This window comes from Tupaia chinensis, unplaced genomic scaffold (assembly GCF_000334495.1).
Source record: "Tupaia chinensis unplaced genomic scaffold, TupChi_1.0 Scaffold000322_1, whole genome shotgun sequence".
Classification (NCBI taxonomy): Eukaryota; Metazoa; Chordata; class Mammalia; order Scandentia; family Tupaiidae; genus Tupaia; species Tupaia belangeri.
Window position 1 is genome coordinate 4,936,086 of NW_006159816.1, and position 20,269 is coordinate 4,956,354.

A 20,269-nucleotide genomic window follows, 5' to 3' on the forward strand; every position below is an offset into this window, starting at 1 on the left:
TCGCCTCTCGGAATCTTGGGCACGCACGCACATGCACCCGGCGTGAGTTTTAAGCCACTGGGTCCGGGACACAAACTGCGGTCGACTACGTGAGAGTCCAGCGACATAGCCATTACGCTAACTGCTGGTTTCCATGATTCTCATTATTAAAGAGTCTGATGCTAATGAAGAAAATCACTTCGGGTAGTGCTACTCATTTGACAATAAATCACATGTCCCCTTATGACACATCATCTGTTCTTTTCTTCAGTTCCTTGACATTTTATATGCTGCTCAAATTTACAGCTGGTCTCAACTTAAAATGTATACTCCTGGGGACAGCAGGTGGCATAGTGGCTAAGGTGCTGGACTCCCATACAGTAACTGTGGGTCAAGTCCCAGACTCAACCAGGCACTTGTGCAGATGTGCCCAAAATTCCAAGAGGAGAAGGGATTGCGGTGTTGTCATCCCTCCTGGAAGATGATTTCTCACTTTCTCTCTCTGTCTCTCCAGCAAGTGCACACGCTGTATAACAAAATCTCTTTAAAAGAGACAAAAAAAGAGGGGAATCAGCAGTTAGTGTAATAGCTATGCCGCTGGACTCCCACATAATCAACTGCGGTTCGCATCCCGGACACAGTGGCTTAAAACTCACGTCGAGCACGTGTGCATGTGTGCCCAAGATCCTGAGAGGAGAATGGAGAAGGGCTTGCGGCATGACCATCCCTTCTGGGGGGTGATTTCTCACTTTCTGTCTCTATCTCTCTCTCCGTCTGTCTGGCGAGCACACGCGCCCTATAACAAAAACCTCTCCCCCCCAAAAAAATTAAATAAATAGACAAAGAAAGAGGGACCAGCAGTTAGTGTAATTGCTATGTCGCTGGACTTCCATGTAGTCGACTGTGGTTCGAGTCTCGGACCCGGTGGCTTAAACTCACGCTGGGGGCGTGTGCATGTGTGCCCAAGATCCCAAGAGAAGAATGGAGGAGAAGGGATTGCGGCGTGGCCATCCCCTCCGGGGGTGATTTCTCGCTTTCTGTCTCTCTGTTTTTCTCTGTCTGGTGAGTGCACGTGCCCTATAGCAAAAACCTCTCCAAAAAAAAAAAAGAGAGAGAGAGAGACAAAAAAGAAAGGAAGGAAGAAAGAAAGAAAGAAAGAAGGAAAGAAAGAGAGAAAGAAGCCTCCATATACTTCTTGGTTGTTTCAAACCTTTCCATGCCCTTAAATGCCTAGCACACTGTCTTGAGCACAGCAAGCATTTGACAACATCTTGTTTATTTACCCATCACATCACTATCCTTTCTCAACTTCAGGCTTCCTGCCCCATGCACTTTTCTCTGCTCCCTAAGTAATCTGCAAACCTGAAAAATACTTAGTACATGGCCTACATATACTTACATATATTCTATACTGCATCTACCAGTAGAGTGTGGGATTTGGCTTATGTTATTCTCATCTTTCAATAATTCTTTCATCCTATAAATAGAGCTTAAGAATGCAGAATAGGTAAAGTGGGGAAAGTAAAGAGATAACAGAGAGACTCATACCATTGAGAAGGAAAATGATAAACCTTGCTCTGATAGTTTGTGATAAACTGGTAAGAAAAAAATAGTCCAGCCTCTCTGGCTTTTTCTTGCTTCCCACAGTGTTAAGGCCCCACAGATGACATATGTATCAACAGATCCAGAAAACGCCCTTGAGGATACAGTGCTTATCCATCTCCCAGCATCTCTCTTTTTTTTAAGTGAGATCTTTTATAAGGTCATTAATGAGAAAAAGATTTAAAAATACCAGGAAAAGGCTTAAATCCCAAAATTGAATGTAGGTAACAAAAGTTACTATTGCTCTTATAAATAGAGGCAGGCAAGTTGAAAGAACTGCGAATTGTTTTTGTTTGATCATTTTTCTCGAGAGTCTAGTGGATATAGCAAGTCTCCCATTATCACCTGTAGTCACGAGACAGTAAGGGTTGCCCTCTGAAGTCCCAGCCTCACTCACTGTGACCTGGAGTACCTGAGCAATGGAGCCATCTGGTCCCTCATAAGAGCCATGCCCACAGATGGAACAAGTTGATCAACCACCAGCCCCGTGGCTTGCAACATGGACCATGCTAACATAACAGAACTGGTTTCTTTTTGGTTCTGTCACTGATCTTCAGAGGTAGAGTCACAAATGCTGCGGAGTTTTACTTTCTGTCCTTTTCTGAGAAACCTGCCCATAGTAATTTATAAAATATTGGTAAATTGCAAATTTGTTATAACTCACTGTAATTCCCATAAAATGCCATAACTTTAACTCCAGGGACCAGTAGTTGGTGTAATGGCTATGTTGCTGGACTCCCATGTAGTCGATCGCAGTTCAAGTCCCAGACCCAGTGGCTTAAACTCATTCTGGGTGCGTGTGCGTGCATGCCCAAGATCCCGAGAGGAGAATGGAGGAGAAGGGATTGTGACATAGCCATCCCCCCTGGGGGTGATTTCTCACTTTCTGTCTCTCAGTCTCTGTCTCTCTGGTGAGTGCATGCACCCTATAGCAAAAACCTCCATCTCCCAGCATCTCTCTTTTTTTTAAGTGAGATCTTTTATAAGGTCATTAATGAGAAAAAGATTTAAAAATACCAGGAAAAGGCTTAAATCCCAAAATTGAATGTAGGTAACAAAAGTTACTATTGCTCTTATAAATAGAGGCAGGCAAGTTGAAAGAACTGCGAATTGTTTTTGTTTGATCATTTTTCTCGAGAGTCTAGTGGATATAGCAAGTCTCCCATTATCACCTGTAGTCACGAGACAGTAAGGGTTGCCCTCTGAAGTCCCAGCCTCACTCACTGTGACCTGGAGTACCTGAGCAATGGAGCCATCTGGTCCCTCATAAGAGCCATGCCCACAGATGGAACAAGTTGATCAACCACCAGCCCCGTGGCTTGCAACATGGACCATGCTAACATAACAGAACTGGTTTCTTTTTGGTTCTGTCACTGATCTTCAGAGGTAGAGTCACAAATGCTGCGGAGTTTTACTTTCTGTCCTTTTCTGAGAAACCTGCCCATAGTAATTTATAAAATATTGGTAAATTGCAAATTTGTTATAACTCACTGTAATTCCCATAAAATGCCATAACTTTAACTCCAGGGACCAGTAGTTGGTGTAATGGCTATGTTGCTGGACTCCCATGTAGTCGATCGCAGTTCAAGTCCCAGACCCAGTGGCTTAAACTCATTCTGGGTGCGTGTGCGTGCATGCCCAAGATCCCGAGAGGAGAATGGAGGAGAAGGGATTGTGACATAGCCATCCCCCCTGGGGGTGATTTCTCACTTTCTGTCTCTCAGTCTCTGTCTCTCTGGTGAGTGCATGCACCCTATAGCAAAAACCTCTCCAATAAATAAATAAATAAATAAATAGCCTTTACTCTGAAATTCCTAATGAGTCAGGAACACAAGGAAAACTAATGACCATCTAAGAGACAAGTTTTATTTTTTTCAAGATGCCTTATTACTACTAATAAATAAACCCAAATCTAATTTATTGCTTTCACACACACACATACACACATTCTCCTGGAGACAATCATTGAAGTCATGCTCCTGGGGTGATAGGTTAGTAAAGAGCTGTATGGTTGGTGTTAGCTCATGAAAATAAGAAATACCCTGATAATTCACTGGGCTCAATGTGATCAGCTCTCTTTTTAGACAGGGACTCGCTCTGTTGCTGTGTTGTGATCCTCCTGTCTCCATCTCCAGAGCAGCTGTGACTACAGTGCATGCCACCACACCAGCTTCTATGGTGGGCCTGGAATCTAATCTGAACTTTCTGTGTGGCCTCAGTCTGCCAAGTAGCAATGGCTACCAATGTGTAGTGCCACTTCTAGGCTTCAATGTGTTCCTCCCAGAATCGAGACCAGAATCCCTAACAGGCCATGCAGACCTCGTGATCTGCCCTTGGCTCCCTCCTTGCTTTATCTCAAGCCACATTAGTCTTTCTTTTAATTCCTTAAGCACGTTCTGTTTCCTCTGTCTGGAACATATTTTCTTCCCTTTCCTTATCATCTAGCTCATCCATTTGGGGCCAGCAGTCAGTTCCCCAAGGAAGTGCTCTCTGAGACTGTAGGCTGGACCAGATTTCACTATTACACAGTCACAAAAAAATCCTGCGTTTTTGTTTTAGCATTTATCACAGTTTACAATGAGATATTTCTGTAATTTTGTTCAGACATATGTTCTACTCATGAGTCTATAAGCTTCTAAAGGCTAAATGGTGCATGATAAATATCTGCAGAATGACGTAGGGGGAGAGGGAGAGAGGAGAAGAAAAAAAGGCAGAGGAAGAGAGGAGAGCAAGAGAAAAAAAATGGAAAAGAAGGCTTCAAAATTTAGTAATGTTTTAGTCTTGTCACATTCAGACCAGGGGTAGGAGAAGCATCCCAACCAGCTCACACTACCAGCAAAAGGCTGCCACACTTTCAAGATCTGGCCTAAACTCTCCAACTAAGAGCCAATGACCTCTAATGTGGCTGGGGGAGAAGTATTCAACCCTGGAACTGGAACTTGGAAACAACGAAAACTAAATTAACATTGTCTTGTACAAACTTTTAGGGGCTGTGCTTAATCATTTTATAGAAACACACTTTAATTATTATTATTATTATTATTATTTTGCTGAGGATATGTGTGCCTACTGGAGACAAGGAGAGAGAGAGAGAGAGTGAGAGAAAGAGAGAGACAGACTATGCCTCAGGGGAATAGCCACATTGCGATCCCTTCTCCTCTCGGAATTTTGGGCATAATGCACACACAATCAGTGTGTTTTTCAAGTTGCCAGGTCTGAGACTCAAACCACACAGTCAGCCACGTGGGATCCACCCGCTTAATTATTATATCACCAGCTGGCCGCCAAACACACATTTTTTTTAATGGACCATGTGCGCATGCACCAGCTGGCCGCCAAACACACATTTTTTTTTAATGAACCATGTGCACATTTACCTGTGATCAGGCACAGCTATGACTGGAAGAGGACTGTGGCATGGGACCCTGTTGGAGTCAGTCTCTCTTCTTTCTCTCTTTCTGTCTCACAAGAAATAAATCAATATATTAAAAAATAAATTCTGTCTCACACATTTGCACAAACGCACATCTATGTACATAGTTGCTTATCTTTGCAAGTCCTTGAGCTTCCTAAGCACAGAATGAGAGGCAAGTTTTGCAGGAAGGAGCCTGCCATGTCCCTAAACACAAGTTCATTGTCAGAGAGAGAAGGGAGTTGATCACCAAGCATTCAAATACAGCAGGAAACACACTCACCAGGTCATGGTCTGGGTATGCCACTGTATATATACAAACTGCCTACCATCTCTGAGGGGTGGTCTTTTTATTTATAAACCAAGAAAGCTAGACTGCTAGATAACTGCAAAACTCCTTCCAGCTCTGACAATCTATGCTTTTTATACTTTTGGCCAAGATCATACTAACACCTTGTTTCCAGAAAAGAATTACGGGACGAATTCTTCTTTCCTTTCTCTTCTTCTTTTTTCTTTTTTTAATGAGATTTTTGCTATAGAGCACGTGTGCTCACTGGAGAGACAGAGAGATAAAAAGTCAGAAATCAACCCCCACCCCTCACACCGCAATCCCTTCTCCTTCATTCAGTCTCCTCTCTGGATCTTGGGCACACAAGTACACACACCAAGCATGAAGCTGCCGGGTCCAAGCCTTGAACCACAGTCAACTATGTGAGAGTCCAGTGACATAATCACTACACCATCCACTGGTTCCTAATTCTTATTTCATAAAAGATAGCCTAGTTAGAAAAAAGTAATTGTTTAATTTTGGGACCGGCAGTTAGCATAATGGCTACGTCGCTGGACTCCCACATAGTCAACCACGGTTCGCATCCTGAAACCGGTGGCTTAAAACTCGCGCTGGGTGCGTGTGCGTGTGTGCCCAAGATCCCAAGAGGAGAATGGAGGAGAAGGGATTGTGGCATGGCCACCCCCCCGGGGGGTGATTTCTTGCTTTCTGTCTCTCTGTCTCTGTCTGGTGAGCGCACGCGCCCTATAACAAAGACCTCTAAAAAAAAAAAAAAGAAAGAAAAAAGAAAAACATTTATAAATAAAATCTAATTTTTCCATCCATTTTCATTACAAGTTTGAAACTATATGACTCAAATTGATTGTCAAAATACTGAGTCTAGAACTTCTGACAAGAATTAATGAAGTATTAGGGGCTGGCTATATGGAAGATTGTATGGAATTTAAACACATTTTCTCCAACTATAAATTTCAACTCTATTTGATTTCTTGCCTTTATCCCATATTTTCCCAAATCATTAATTCCAAGAAATAATTTAAATAAAGTGGAGGACATCTATATGCACTGATATCACCATCCCCCAAGATTTTCCATTTAATATAAGGCCACTAGGATGGTGAAGATAGCGTGTGCCCTAACACCATACCTCTAAAAAGTGAGAGATTTGGAAACTTAAGACATTTCTCTCTTCTCAGTAATCTACTAGATGCCACAGCCTGAAAGACGGGAGTATTGCCATATCAAAAGAAACTCTGCTCTCATTACACTGTATTTCTGTGACGTCTATTTTAAAGTATAAACATTTCCTCTTCTTTGAAAATAAATATTGGGGAGACCAGCAGTTAGCGTAATGGCTATGTCACTGAACTCCCACGGAGTTGACCACGGTTCGAGTCCCGGACCTGGTGGCTTAAACTCACACTGGGCACATGTGCGTGCGTGCCCAAGATCCTGAGAGGAGAATGGAGGAGAAGGGATTGCAGCGTGGCCATCCTCCCAGGGGGTGATTTCTCACTTTCTGTCTCTCTGTCTCTCTCTGTCTTTCTGGTGAGCACACGCGCCCTATAGCAAAAACCTCTCCAAAAAAAGATAGATAAATAAATAAATATTGGTAGAGTCAGCAGGTGGTATGGTGGTTAAGGGTGCTGAACTCTTACATGGCCAACAACGGTTCAGTCCCAGGCCTGGTGGTATGCTTTCTTGCCCCCCTCTCCGTCCTTCTCTGGTCAAATTAAAATAATTAAATAAAGTTAATTTAAAAATTTTTAAATAAATAAATATTGGAGCCAGCAGGTGGTATAGAGATTGAGGCACTGGACTCCCACATGGCTGACTGTGGTTCAAATCTTGGATCTGGTGGCTTGAAAATCACTCTGGATGGGACCAGCAGGGGGTGTGCCAGAAGGTGGTATAGAGATTGAGGCACTGGACATTCCCACATGGTCGACTATGGTTCAAGTGCTGGACATGGTGGCTTGCTTTCTCATTTTCCTTCTCTCTGTCTGTCTTTCTCTGATCAAATGAAGATAAATAAATGAATAAATAAAAATTAAATAAATAATTCTTTAAAAAAGAAAAAAGAAAATAATTCTAGGTGCATCTGTGTGCATACCCGAAGTCCCAGGAGGAGAATGAAGAAGAAGGGATTGCAGCATGGACATCCTCTTTGGGGAGTGATTTCTCACTTTTCCTCTCACTTTTTCTGTCTCTCTCCAGCAAATACATGTTCTATATGGCAAAAATATTTGAAATAACTTATTTTTAAATATTAAAGTTAACTAAACATAATGAAACTTTAAGTGGAATTTACATAGATTTAGGAAATACTTCTTTTGGAGGCAAATTCTGAAAACTAATAATAATAAAATGGAAGATGTAATATGTAAACAATTAGGAATATGTAACTCATTTATTACAGATATTTAATTTGAAAACTGACATATTTTCAAGACTGGCATATTAGAAGCAGTATGGGCAGTTTTCCTAGCAAAGCAAGAACATTTACCTCTATATTGAATTCTGAATTTATCTAAGGACTAAATAAAATAGTTTAGATCTGCATTTGAAATTATATTAACATGCATACATGTAATGTTTCGTTTTAGGTAGCACTGTGTGCATAAACTCATATACCTCTATGCCTATTAATACAAAATAACAGTCAAAATGCCTTACACATTTATTGCCTCTCATTAAATTATAACAGCAGCATCAAAGTTTGAGATCAGTAGAAGAAATCTGACAAAAATGATGACATAGAATTCTCTTGACTATAAATAAACATCAAAACCACCATGGGCAAGAGGGACCTATAACCAGTTAATTATCATGTCTTTACATATTGAATGTCTCATTTCTAAAGCTAAAACTCCTTTTCCAAGAACATGTCCAAAGCAAGAAAGCAGCTTAAGGAGGGTCAACCAAAGTTGAAATACGCTCAATACAAAACTTTCCATTTGAACTGCTGTAATTTATTTTCTCATCTCTTACTTCACACGATCACTTTACATCAAGGTCTCCAGTCATTCCTGTACTACGGAAGCCAGTGACTAATATTTAAGTTTCACCTTCTTGAATGCCTCCGCAACTAAGATGTGTTCAAATGTAGCTTTTGTGAAAGGGCAAAGGAGTAGACAGAGAAGCAGAGATATTTTGAGATCCCTTCGAAGTTCTATTTTCTATGATTTTAGAATTATATCCATAGCTTCTTCTATTTTATCTTACAGCCTTTACTTAGTCAGCTAATCATCATTTTTTAGTTAGTTCTCTTAGGAGTTTAACTGTTTTGTTGAATTACAGTGCTTTTGAAGAACAAATTGAATATTTGGGTGCATCGGTAGCGTTTTACAAAAGTCTACAACTATGTAATTACCACCCAGATCAAGGTATAAAACATTAGCCTCCCAATAGAGAGTTTCTCAAAGAACCACCATTCTAATTCTAAACAAAGTTCTTTCGACCTTTAAGCTTCATACAGATAAGCATCAGTTTTTTTTTTCTTTTTTTGGAGAGGTTTTTACTATAGGGCGCGTGTGCTCGCCAGACAGACAGAGAGAGACAGAGAGACAGAAAGCAAGAAATCACCCCCAGGGGGGCTGGCCACACTGCAATCCCTTCTCCTCCATTCTCCTCTCAGGATCTTGGGCACACACGCACACACGCCCAGCGGGAGTTTAAACCGCCGGGTCCAGGACTTGAACCACAGTCGACTATGTGGGAGTCCAGCGACATAGCCATTATGCTAACTGCTGGTCCTCAATTTGTGTTTTTTGACTTGGGTTTTTTTGTGTTTGTTTGGCCAGAGGGTGAGTGTGAACACAACAGAAAGAGAGAGTGAGAGAGATAAGGCATCTCCCCCAATGGTGCCCAGTCATGCCATAATACTTTTTCCCTCTGTTTCTCCATCCTGCAAGGATCCTGTGCATAAGCCCAGGATGTTTTTTTAAGCCACCAAAGATTTGAACTATGGTCATCCATGGGGGATCTGGCTTCCTCTCTAACACTCTAAACCACTGAGCCATGGAGCCAGACAGTAATAATCAGTGTGTGTGTGTGTGTGTGTGTGTGTGTGTGTGTGTGTGTGTTGCTAGAAGGCATGTACGCTTGCCAGAGAGAAAGAAGGAAAGGGAGAGGACAATGTACCCTCCTTGGAGAATAGTCACATTGCAATCCTTTCTTCTCCATCTCTCCCTCCTTTTGGAATTTTGGACATGAATGCACACACACGCAGCACGTTTATCAAGCTGCCAGGTCCCAGACTTAAACTGTGTAGTTGGCTATGTAGGATAACTTCCTTAGCCACCAGGCCATGAAGTTGGCACAAGAATCAATTTTTTTTTTTTTTTTGGAGAGGTTTTCGCTATAGGGCGCGTGCGCTCGCCAGAGACAGAGAGAGAGAGACAGAAAGTGAGAAATCCCCCCCCCCCCAGGGGGGATGGCCACGCTGCAATCCCTTCTCCTCCATTCTCCTCTCGGGATCTTGGGCACGCACGCACACATGCCTGGGGTGAGTTTAAGTCGCCGGGTCCAGGACTTGACCCGTGGTCAACTACGTGGGAGTCCAGTGACATAGCCATTACACTAACTGCTGGTCCCAAGAATCAATTTTTAACCTGAAAGCTGCTCATAGCCATCCACTGAGGCGTGAAGGTTTCATTGAGAACCACAATTTATCACAAAGGAGAAAGAGGTAAAGATATAAATTGATGAGTTTAAGTAAAAACAAACAAACAAACAAACAAAACCCTTCAATTTAATTAGAAGTATTAGTAGAGACTCATATAGTAGTTTACTTAAAGGTAAAATTTTCCAATTTTATCCTATGAAAAAACTTAGGAATAATGACTAATCAAATAGTAATTACCATTCCTGGTACCCATATTGTGTCTTGAAATACTATTTTCATTAAAAGTAACCAGAACTCCTTGGCAAAGTGACCAATTCCAGATCTAAGGACAAAAAGTACAATGAGCATGAGTCATCTTATCTATCAAAGAATAGTAAGACTATGTGTACATAAATACATAAGACAGAGAGACACACACACGTACGTTTTGGAAGCCAATTAGAACAGAGACTGCTAGTAAAAAATGGAACATTTTTTATGAATTCATTTATCAATTCATGAATTTTTTCATTCATCAAAAAGAATTATTTCATCTTTTCTTGCTTCCTGGCCATCTTGGTGGCTGCTTTGGTTGGGGGCCATCTCTCACCTAAGACAGGAAGATGGTGGCCACAAAGAAGATGAAAAAGTCACTGGAGTCGATCAACTCTCGACTTCAACTTGTTATGAAAAGTGGGAAGTACGTCCTGGGGTACAAGCAGACTCTGAAGATGATCAGACAAGGCACAGCGAAGTTGGTCATCCTCGCCAACAACTGCCCAGCTTTGAGGAAATCATAAGTAAAGTATTAAGCCATGTTGGCCAAAACTGGTGTCTATCACTACAGTGGAAATAATATTGAAGTGCGCATAGCATGTGGAAAATACGACAGAGTATGCACACTGGCTATCACTGATCTAAGTGATCTGACATCATTAGAAGTATGCCCAAACAGTGAAAAGTAAATCATGTAATATTTTTCTTTAATAAAGTTTGCCAGAGCTTGTTTTAAAAACACTGAAAAAAAAAAGACTACCAACGGGTTGAAATATATCAACTGTGTTTAAGTTCATAAGCTTACAATGATCTTCTTAAAAATATGTATTAGTCACCTCTAGAGGAGGCCAGCTAACCAAGTCATTTTTAAACTGGTAACTCAAGGGAAAGATTCAAGCATTTATTCTGCGTTTCGATTACATATCATAATTGAGGCCTTGGTACAGAATAGTTACTCTTTATAGAAACATTGCAACTGGAGCCAGCCAAGGATGTAGTGGTTAAGGTGCCGGGCATGGTTAACTGAGGTCCCAGACCTGAAAGCTTGAAGATCAGGCTTGGCGCCTGTGCGTGCACTCCCAAAATCCCAGGAAGAGAAAGGATTGCATTGTGGTCATTCCCCTGGAAGGTGATTTCTCACTTTCCTTTTTTTTTAATTTATTTTTTAAATTATTTTTATATACATCAATCACATTTAGCTTACAAAGTGAACATTTCAATATGTGAACATTTCTCCCCAGTCCAGTTGATCAAAATATCTTCAACCTATAACACCTCACCTCCCCATCCCATCATGCTCTGCCTCCGTATCTTTCCTCCAAATGTCCTTCTTTAGGTCCCACTTCTCCTTTTCACTGTCTCTCTCCAGTGAATGCACATACCCTATGACAAAAACATCAACAACAACAAAAAAGGAACTAATAATTGAAGACGAGTGTTAGAATTATAAGTTTACCATCTTGCATCTCCTAATGAAAAACTGGGATCTTGGAAATGATCATTAATCACTGCTATGATTAGCAGAAGCCAGTCAAATCCTCAATGAACTTCATATGGGGAAATAAATCATCCAGTATTGGCTTACATTTACCTGAACAGCAAAGGGAATAAAAGCCAAAGTTAATTTTATCTTTTGAATCTCTTCTTTCCAATTAGTTAAGAGAAGCTACAAGTAACTCAGCAATGTCAATGCATAAGCTTTCTTTGGGAAAGAAACTACCACCTGTCAAAGGAGCCAGAGGCACCTATAAATTAGTTCATCCTTAGGTTCACTGCATTACATATTTCTTCCTTAAATGCTAAAAGTAAGAATATTTCTGCCTTTTGGGGGAAGGGATAGGGAGTCTATGTTGGCCTTCTCCAACCTAAAACACAGATAATTAAATTAAAGAATTCAAAGAAAATTCCTTACAGAAGACAAATACATTTAAATCTAATTCTATTGTTGAATTCTCACTGATTTCTTTTAAATTAAATGAAATTAAATTAAATGCAAGCTCTGAGTACAGTAATTTAACCACTATTTTGATCATTTCTCTTCTACTTAATTAGCAAAACTAAACCATTAAGTAATCTCATTAAAATTTAGAAGGCAGGTAAATGACTTTCTGGATCTTATTATCAGTACTTGACCTTAGGTCAACATAATCTCAAAACAAGTTTGATCAAGAGACCTCCAAAAACATGTAAGCAGGTATATATGTAAGGTATATATGGGGAAATAAGTAAGGATTAGGAGGAGTAGGGATGCATCCCTTTTAAGCAAATGACTAAGCAACTTTATAGGCAAATTATTTAAGGGTGCAGCATCCCTTCCACTGCCAACTTCTGAAAAGAATCAGTTCTGTCACTGGAGAGTATGATGGAGCCTTCATAAAGAAGATGGCTTGTCTTTCCTTGTGTGCTCCAGTAATGAGATGAGGCCAGGGCCTGGGCGTTTTCAGGGCATCATTCAGGAATCCTCTTTCCTATACCTATGATATGGGAACAGAGCTCCAGACTCAATAAAATAGCACTAATCTCAACCAAAAGGCAAGAGCTTGACAGACATGATGCTGAATTAAAGAACCCGGACACAAATAGTACATATATTTATGTCTCCCCTCTAGCAAAGAGAGAGAGAGATTGCATTCATATGAAGTTCAAGAACAAGTAAAACTAGTCTGAGATGAAACAAATCAGAAAAGGCTGAGTGGGGAGGACATGAAGGAATTTTCCGGGGAAACAGAGCTATTGATATTATGATCAGAATGTAGGTTATGTATGTATATCCATTTGTCAAAACTGTACAGTTAAGATTAGTGCTTTTCAGTGTATGTAAACCTTGCTTTTAAAAACTATTTGAAAAATGACCATTTTTTCATTATGTGAAGCTGGGACTTGGTGACTGCATAATGTACGCAGGCATAATATCAATAATAGCGTGGTGGGTACATGGGTGCTCACTGTACTATTCTGTTTACGTTGTGCATGCTTGAAACTTTCCATAATAAAAGGTCTTTTTAAACAACTAGAGCTTTAGGCCCCTCTCCACCACTTAGTGGCTATTGGTTCCCTGGGCAAATCTCATTCTGAAACTCATTTTATTCATATGCAAACTGGAGAGTATAACCCTTACACACGTCATTCAAAACCACCCTGGAACAATGACTAAATACAGTGGAGAAAACGTGATTAACAACAACTTACTGTGCATAAAGTCACAAATGGTTCAGATGATGGATATACTAACTGCAGATTTAATTGTTATACATTGTACTCATGTACTGAAACAACCCATTGAACAACTTATGTTAGTAAAAAAATATTTCACTAAGAATGTATAGACACAAACACACATATATATACATATATTGCACAGTAATATTAAAATTTAAAATCATATATTAAAAAAATTATGGGTTATTGTTCAGATGAGGCAATGAATATCATAGAAATTTCTAGGGTCAGCTCTGAGGACTGGTGGTTAGGGCGGCTGGATCCACATGGCTGGCCATATAGTTCAAGTCCTGTACCCTATGGCTTGAGAAACACACTGGACAAATGTGCATATGTGCCCAAAATCCCAAAAGGAGGGAGAAATGGAGAAGGAAATGCAACATGTCCATTCGCTCATGCTTTTTCCTTTCTCTCTCTCTCTCTCTGTCTTTTTGTCTCTCTCTGCTGAGTATACAAACTCTCTACTCAAAAAAAGTAATTTCTAAACTATGAAGTAATACAAAAATATAGCAGATTAATAATACTCAAGATTTCTAATTATTCATAGACTATATTCCATGTTTTAGGAGGTCATCAATGTGTTTCATTAAAACATGAAGTGTAGCTATTAACTTTTCAATAATTGCTGCCTGAAAAAATTAGTCGTAGAACTGATATTCTAGAAGTTTAAATAACAAAAATGTGATTTATATTTGTTTACAAAGTATACTAGATTTCTTCTTTTTTTTTTCTTTGAGAATTTTTTTTGCTATAGGGCGCATGCGCTCACCAGAATGACAGAGAGAGACAGAGAGATAGAAAGCGAGAAATCACCCCCCAGGGGGGATGGCCACGCTGCAATCCCTTCTCCTCCATTCTCCTCTTGGGATCTTGGGCATGCACGCACATGCGCCCGTCGTGAGTTTAACCCGCCGGGTCCGGGACTTGAACCGCGGTCGACTACATGGGAGTCCAGCGACATAGCCATTACGCTAACTGCTGGTCCCCTAGATTTCTTTTTCATAATTTCCTAATAATGCAAAAATTTGGGTCTTAAAAAAAATTTGTATTCCTTGAACATGCAAGTACACATACATTGCACATACAGTGACTTGATGGCTAAGAAAAAAGAATGCACATTCTGATAAGTTGATTTAGGATTTTAAATGATCTGAATAATTCATGTTTCATGACTGAGAATCAACTATTACAAAATCCACCGAAGCTTGACCATCCAAAATAATGTTCATGAGTTTATATCAATTTACATTAGAGATGGAATTGATTATATTAGAAATGAGAAAGCTAGACATTCGGCCTTCCAATGTTAAGGCTCACTTATATTCAACTCAAACCAAGTTAAAAGGGGACATATGGATCATTCCTTTATTTTGTTTTTTAAAATTTATATATAGTCTGTCATAAAGCACGTTATAGAGAGAGATGGAGAAAGAGAGTTCCCATTGTAAAGTAATTCTGCTCTAATAGCTCTGGTCAAATGGGTTGGCTTGGTTTTCTGTTACTGGCCCAGATTTCAGAGTGAGCAAGCATGCAGGGAGACATTAATAAACACGTTACAGGTTTAAAAAAAAATGTGATTACAAGAAAATCACTTGGGTATGTTCTTTTGTACTAATCTTATTTTCAAACAATAGATGTATGCACCAAGTGCCTACTTGTGGTGTTCTAGTATCTCTTTTGATCCAGTTTATCCATTTATCTCGGCTCTCCGTCAGCTCCCTCAGCTCTGCCATGCAGTGACCTGGCGAGCTCCTCTTCACACTGCCTCAGACGCCTCAGCCTCTCTTTTCCACATGACTACCTCAAGAAGCGTGGCTAAACCTACCGACTGCTGGGTTTTAGGAGTTGCCCGAGGAAGACCGTCTGAGCTGCTATTTATGAAATTTCTAAACAAAACATGTTTGAAACTGCCCACTTCTCATTCCTTTGCTATGGTAGAAGACATTACACAACACCACAGCTAAAGGGCTGGTCAGTTCGAGATAAACCAAGCCTTCAAACTAAAACCCAGCTTTCAGTCTGTTAGCAAAGCCTTTACAATTTAATCCCACAAAAATACTAAAGCTATGTTGTATATAATATTTTTCCTTAGAGTCTAACATCTGTCACAAAAGGAATCTTTTCTAACTGGCTGCACAGCTTTCTCTAAATGCCAGTTATTCGCTTTTATCTTCGAATTTAACAGAACTGTACAGCTTTTCTAATCAACCAGGAAAGCTTCCCTATCAGTCATTGAAACCACAGGATCGTCCATGTGCCCATCAAGAGAGGAGATGCCCAGGAGCAGCTGGGTTTCTCAACTCTTTCAGGCTCCAATTTACTCCCTCCTCTAGTACAGAAATCACAGAAGGATTTTACCACCCTCTTCCAATTTTGTTCATTTTACTGAGTTTGTTCCCAACACTCATTTAAACTCAGGCCCTGATGTCACACTGTGATGTGAAAAGAATCAAGGTGAGGGATTGGGTACCTTAGTAGAATTAAAGACAACCTCTATAGGACTCAATCACCAAATCTACTAAGCAAAACTCTTAGGAAGTTTTGTGGGGCAATGAATGGATATTATAGAATTACCTCCTTGAGAATTTCTGTTCTAGAAAGCACCAGTGAGTGAATATGGTAAAACAGCAGTATCCCAAGCTTTTCACAATCAATTGGTTGATTTAAAAATACTAATGCCTCCTGTTTGGCAAACTTTCTTTTTTTTCCAGAATACACGTGTGCTCACCAGAGAGAGACAGAGAAACAGAGAAAGTGAGAAAGTATCCCTCGAGGAGGGTGGTTACACCACAATCTCCTCTCCATTTTTCTCTCCTTTTGGGATTTTGGGCATGTGTACACATGAGCCTGTCTGTTTTCAAGCTGCCATATCCAGGAGTACACTGTGCAGTCAACCGTGTGGGACCCAGATGCCTTAGCCACCACACCACTGGCTGGCCCATCCAGCATTTTTAATAAGCTCTCCAGGTAGGTGCTAAGATTTGGAAACTTGCATATTCTACTAACTGTTACTATCCAGCCTTTCTCAGTTTTCATCTTGTGGCCACCCACAGGGTTGCCCCCCACCCCAAATGGTGCAAGGTATCTAGTTTAATTTGATTGTCAAATAAATAAGTCATTTTTTAGTATGTCTTAAACATTGCATTTAGTATTACATATTTAAAATAAAAACCGATTCCTTGTTTATCTGAAGTTCAAATTGAGTTCGACGCTCTGTATTTTTCTTTGCTAAATTAATTTTTTGAAAACAATCAGAGCAGATAAAATTCCCTTAAGCCATTGGAATATTAACAAACCTTTATGCTTATCAAATTTAATCACCAATATCTGAAATTGTCATGTCTTTTAGTGGAATTTCTTTGCTGAAGAAAATGACCACAAATTCACTTTACCAATCATTTCAATTCCTCCTCCAGAAATAACTTCTAAAATCTATCCTCTCACAATTCATCAATGATGAAAACTTCTTCTCTTATACAGATATTAAATTGCTCCAATATTTGTCACCTTGTATAGAGTCTATCTCATCCATTCTGACAGAAATGCTCAGGACTGCAAAGAAGCTAGTGGTGCCGTATACTGACCATATCAAAGGCTGTATCTACATTTAGTAATCACTGACGTATTGCTTGCCAAAAGGATGTGTTATTTTAGCAGATCTGAAATAATTCTAAAATGGGATTGCACCATGATCAGTTATCTCATCAAGCCAAGAAGAAATAGTAAACATCTAATTCATGCTGACCAAAGACAATCTAGTAGAATTAGCATTAATTCTAAACAATGGGGAAGGATTTATGACTCTTTGCTTATTTAAATTTGGCTCTACTTCAAGTGGCCTCAAACAACCCAATCTTGTTATGTGTGATATAGGTGGCATCTAACACAATCATATTTGTTTAATAAAGACCACCAAGCTCCTCTCACAAATCTGAATCTAGGCACTGATCATAAAACGAAAAGCATCCTATTTGTTTTGTTTTGTTTCTCCCAAATTATCTTCTCTACTTTAAATGCTATGATTTGGGCAATTATGCTAATAATACCAGCAAACTATAGCTCAGGGCCAAATATAGCCCTCTGTTTATTTTGCAATAGAAGTTTCACTGAAATACCGCATGTTCATTTACTTATGTATTATCTGTGGCTGCTTTTGTACTCTAACAACAGACTTGAGTAGCTGGCAGCAGGAACTTTGGGCCTGTGAGCCCCCAAATAATTATAGTCTGGCACTTTACAGAGTTCACTACTCCCTGCTGTAAAGTATTAACATGACTATCTTTAGGTGAAATAAGGGCTAGCAGGTGGTCCAGAGGTTAAGGCACTGAATCCCACATTGCCAGCTGTGCAGTTCTAGTTCTGGACCCAGAGGCTTGTGACCACGATAAGCACGTGTGTGTGCATGCCAAGCATCCTGAGAGAAGAGCAGAAGGGAAGCAATTATGGCATGGCCATCTCCTCAAGGGTGGCTTCTCACTTCCCTTCTCTCTCTGTGTCTTTCCAGTAAGCACACATGCCTATATAGCAACAGCTAAAAAACAAGGGAGATAAAAAGGAGAACTGAAGTGGTAACATTCTAGACTTTATACCTTTTGGGCAACAATTTAAGAAAACCAATAGTGATTTTGAACTCAAGAATTAGCACTCTCCTACACAGTCCATGTAATTTCCAAGTGTCCACATAGCATTTTTGGTGGAGAGGTATATGTCCAAGGGTGGTTTTTAAAAAATACTGCTCTTGGGACCAGCAGTTAGCATAACGGCTATGTCGCTGGACTCCCATGTAGTAGACCATGGTTCGAGCCCCGGATCCGGTGGCTTAAACTCATGCCAGGTGCGTGTGCGTGCGTGCCCATGATCCCGAGAGGAGAATGAAGGAGGAAGGGATTATCATGTTATATATATATATATATTTATTTAGGTTTTTGCCTCAGGGCATGTGTACTCACCAGAAAGACGAAAAGCAAGAAATTTGGGGACCCACCCAAGGGGATGGCCACTCCACAATCCCTTCTCTTCCATTCTCCTCTCGGGATTTTGGACACACATACATGCATGCTTGGTATGAGTTTGATCTGCTGGGTCCAGGACTCAAAACTCTGTCAACTACGTGGGAATCCAGCTATGTAACCATTATGCCTCTGCTGGTCCCACCCATATCTATTCTTAAAAATCCAAAGAATGATCACACAAGCATGAGAATATGATAAAACACACTTATTTCTGCTTGTAGTCCAGCATTTCAAAAGGCAAAATTACACAATAATGGGCCAGCCAATGGTGCGGTGTTTAAGGTGGCTGGATCCCACACGGCTGACTGTTTGGTTAAAGCCTTAGACCCAGTAGCTTGAAAAACATCCCAGAGGAGAAAGGATTGTGGCCTGGCCACTCCTCACCCTTTGAGGTGGCTTCTCACTGTCCCCTGCCTCACTCCGGTGAGCATATGTGCCCTGTCAACAGTTTTTTAAAATATTACACCATGACAGGCACATGCGTGAGATAGCCACTGCCATCATTTCCAGACAAGGAAAGTGCAGTAGAGCAGCAATAAGGAAATTGTCTCCATTTGGCGCCAGTGCCTATGAGGGAACTGTCGCTGTTATAGGATTCAGAATTTAAATCAACATAGTTTTTCTGTGGCTTCCCTGCTTTAGGCAGGAAGAGTGCGTGATCAGAAAGAACAACTGCCTTCTAAACCTAAACCACGGAGAGCCTTAAAAGATCCCCGGCATAGGTGCCTTTGAGGAAAGATTAGATTGCCAGAATGACATATTACAGCTCTGAGCAGCTCTTGGTGAACGCTGCCTCCTCTGCAGTCATCGAGCGTGAAGGGCCCCTTGTCATCTCCATTCAGCTCCCGTAGAAAGCCCTTGCAAAGAGAAATGGCACTCTCACAGTTAATGAAATTTAATGCCATAGAAGATAAGACGCAGATATTCCTCCAGTTGAGAGAAGCAGAAATAAAAAGAGACCCATAGTAACTGTTGCTAAGTTTAACTTAAGAGTACTGACAGAGGTGATGGCTTAGCAAATAAAAACTTTAAAGACTGGATTTAAGACTCCTATTAGGAATCATAAAGGGCTCTCCTACCAGGACCAAAAAAGAGATCTTGTTCGTTCTACCTTTTTTGATTCTTCGTTTTTTTGGTAAACTGTCACCTTTTAGTCCCTGAGCTCATCCCTCTCTAGAGAGTCTAAAGGTGGATCCCATGCCTGACAGCCTTAGGTTTTTGCTGAACAGCGATAATCGAATACACACCCACTCTCCAAGCAAGTGGAACAAGACATCCTAGCTCATCTGGCATCCAGGTACAACCGGAACTCACTATACTTGTTCCTTATTTTTTTAAACTCAAATCTGTGATGAATGTCTACTATATGCTTAGAGTGGAGGTTCAAGGGTGAACAAAACAGACATAGTCCCAGTCTTCTAAAGGTACTGATAAGCAAGAAGAGAGAAGGTTTGAGATAAATAATCCCACAAATGGACCTAAGATCACAAATTGTGCTCAGGGTTATGAAAGTGAAGAGTAGGAGTTTGTGAGAATATAAAGGGGAGTCCTAATTTATATCATAGGATCTAAGATGGCTTCTGCTCTGTGGAAGTGATATTTAAAATGAAACTGGAAGGGGGGTTAGGAGTTACCCAGGTGAGGATGAGCTCAGAAATATTTCAGGCAGAAAGAACAGCTGGTGCAGAAGCACCAAGGAAGGGAGTGTGGTCTAGGAGGTGACAGTGAGACTAATTACAAACAGCAGCATTCTAGGTCAGAATAGTGACTTTCACTTCATCCTAAATATGAGAAGTCACAGTGAGATTGAACAGAGCAGTGATGATGAGAGCTACATTTTTAAAGACTATTGTGTGATGACTAGAGTTAAGGGA

The 20,269-nt window shown here is 40.4% G+C and overlaps 1 protein-coding gene across 10 annotated transcripts in view; it reads right to left on the minus strand.

The window, feature by feature from the left end:
- The window catches only part of OSBPL6 (oxysterol binding protein like 6), a 236,062-nt gene that overhangs the window by 148,426 nt on the left and 67,367 nt on the right, over nucleotides 1-20,269 (minus strand). The gene's annotated exons all lie outside the window — the stretch shown is intronic.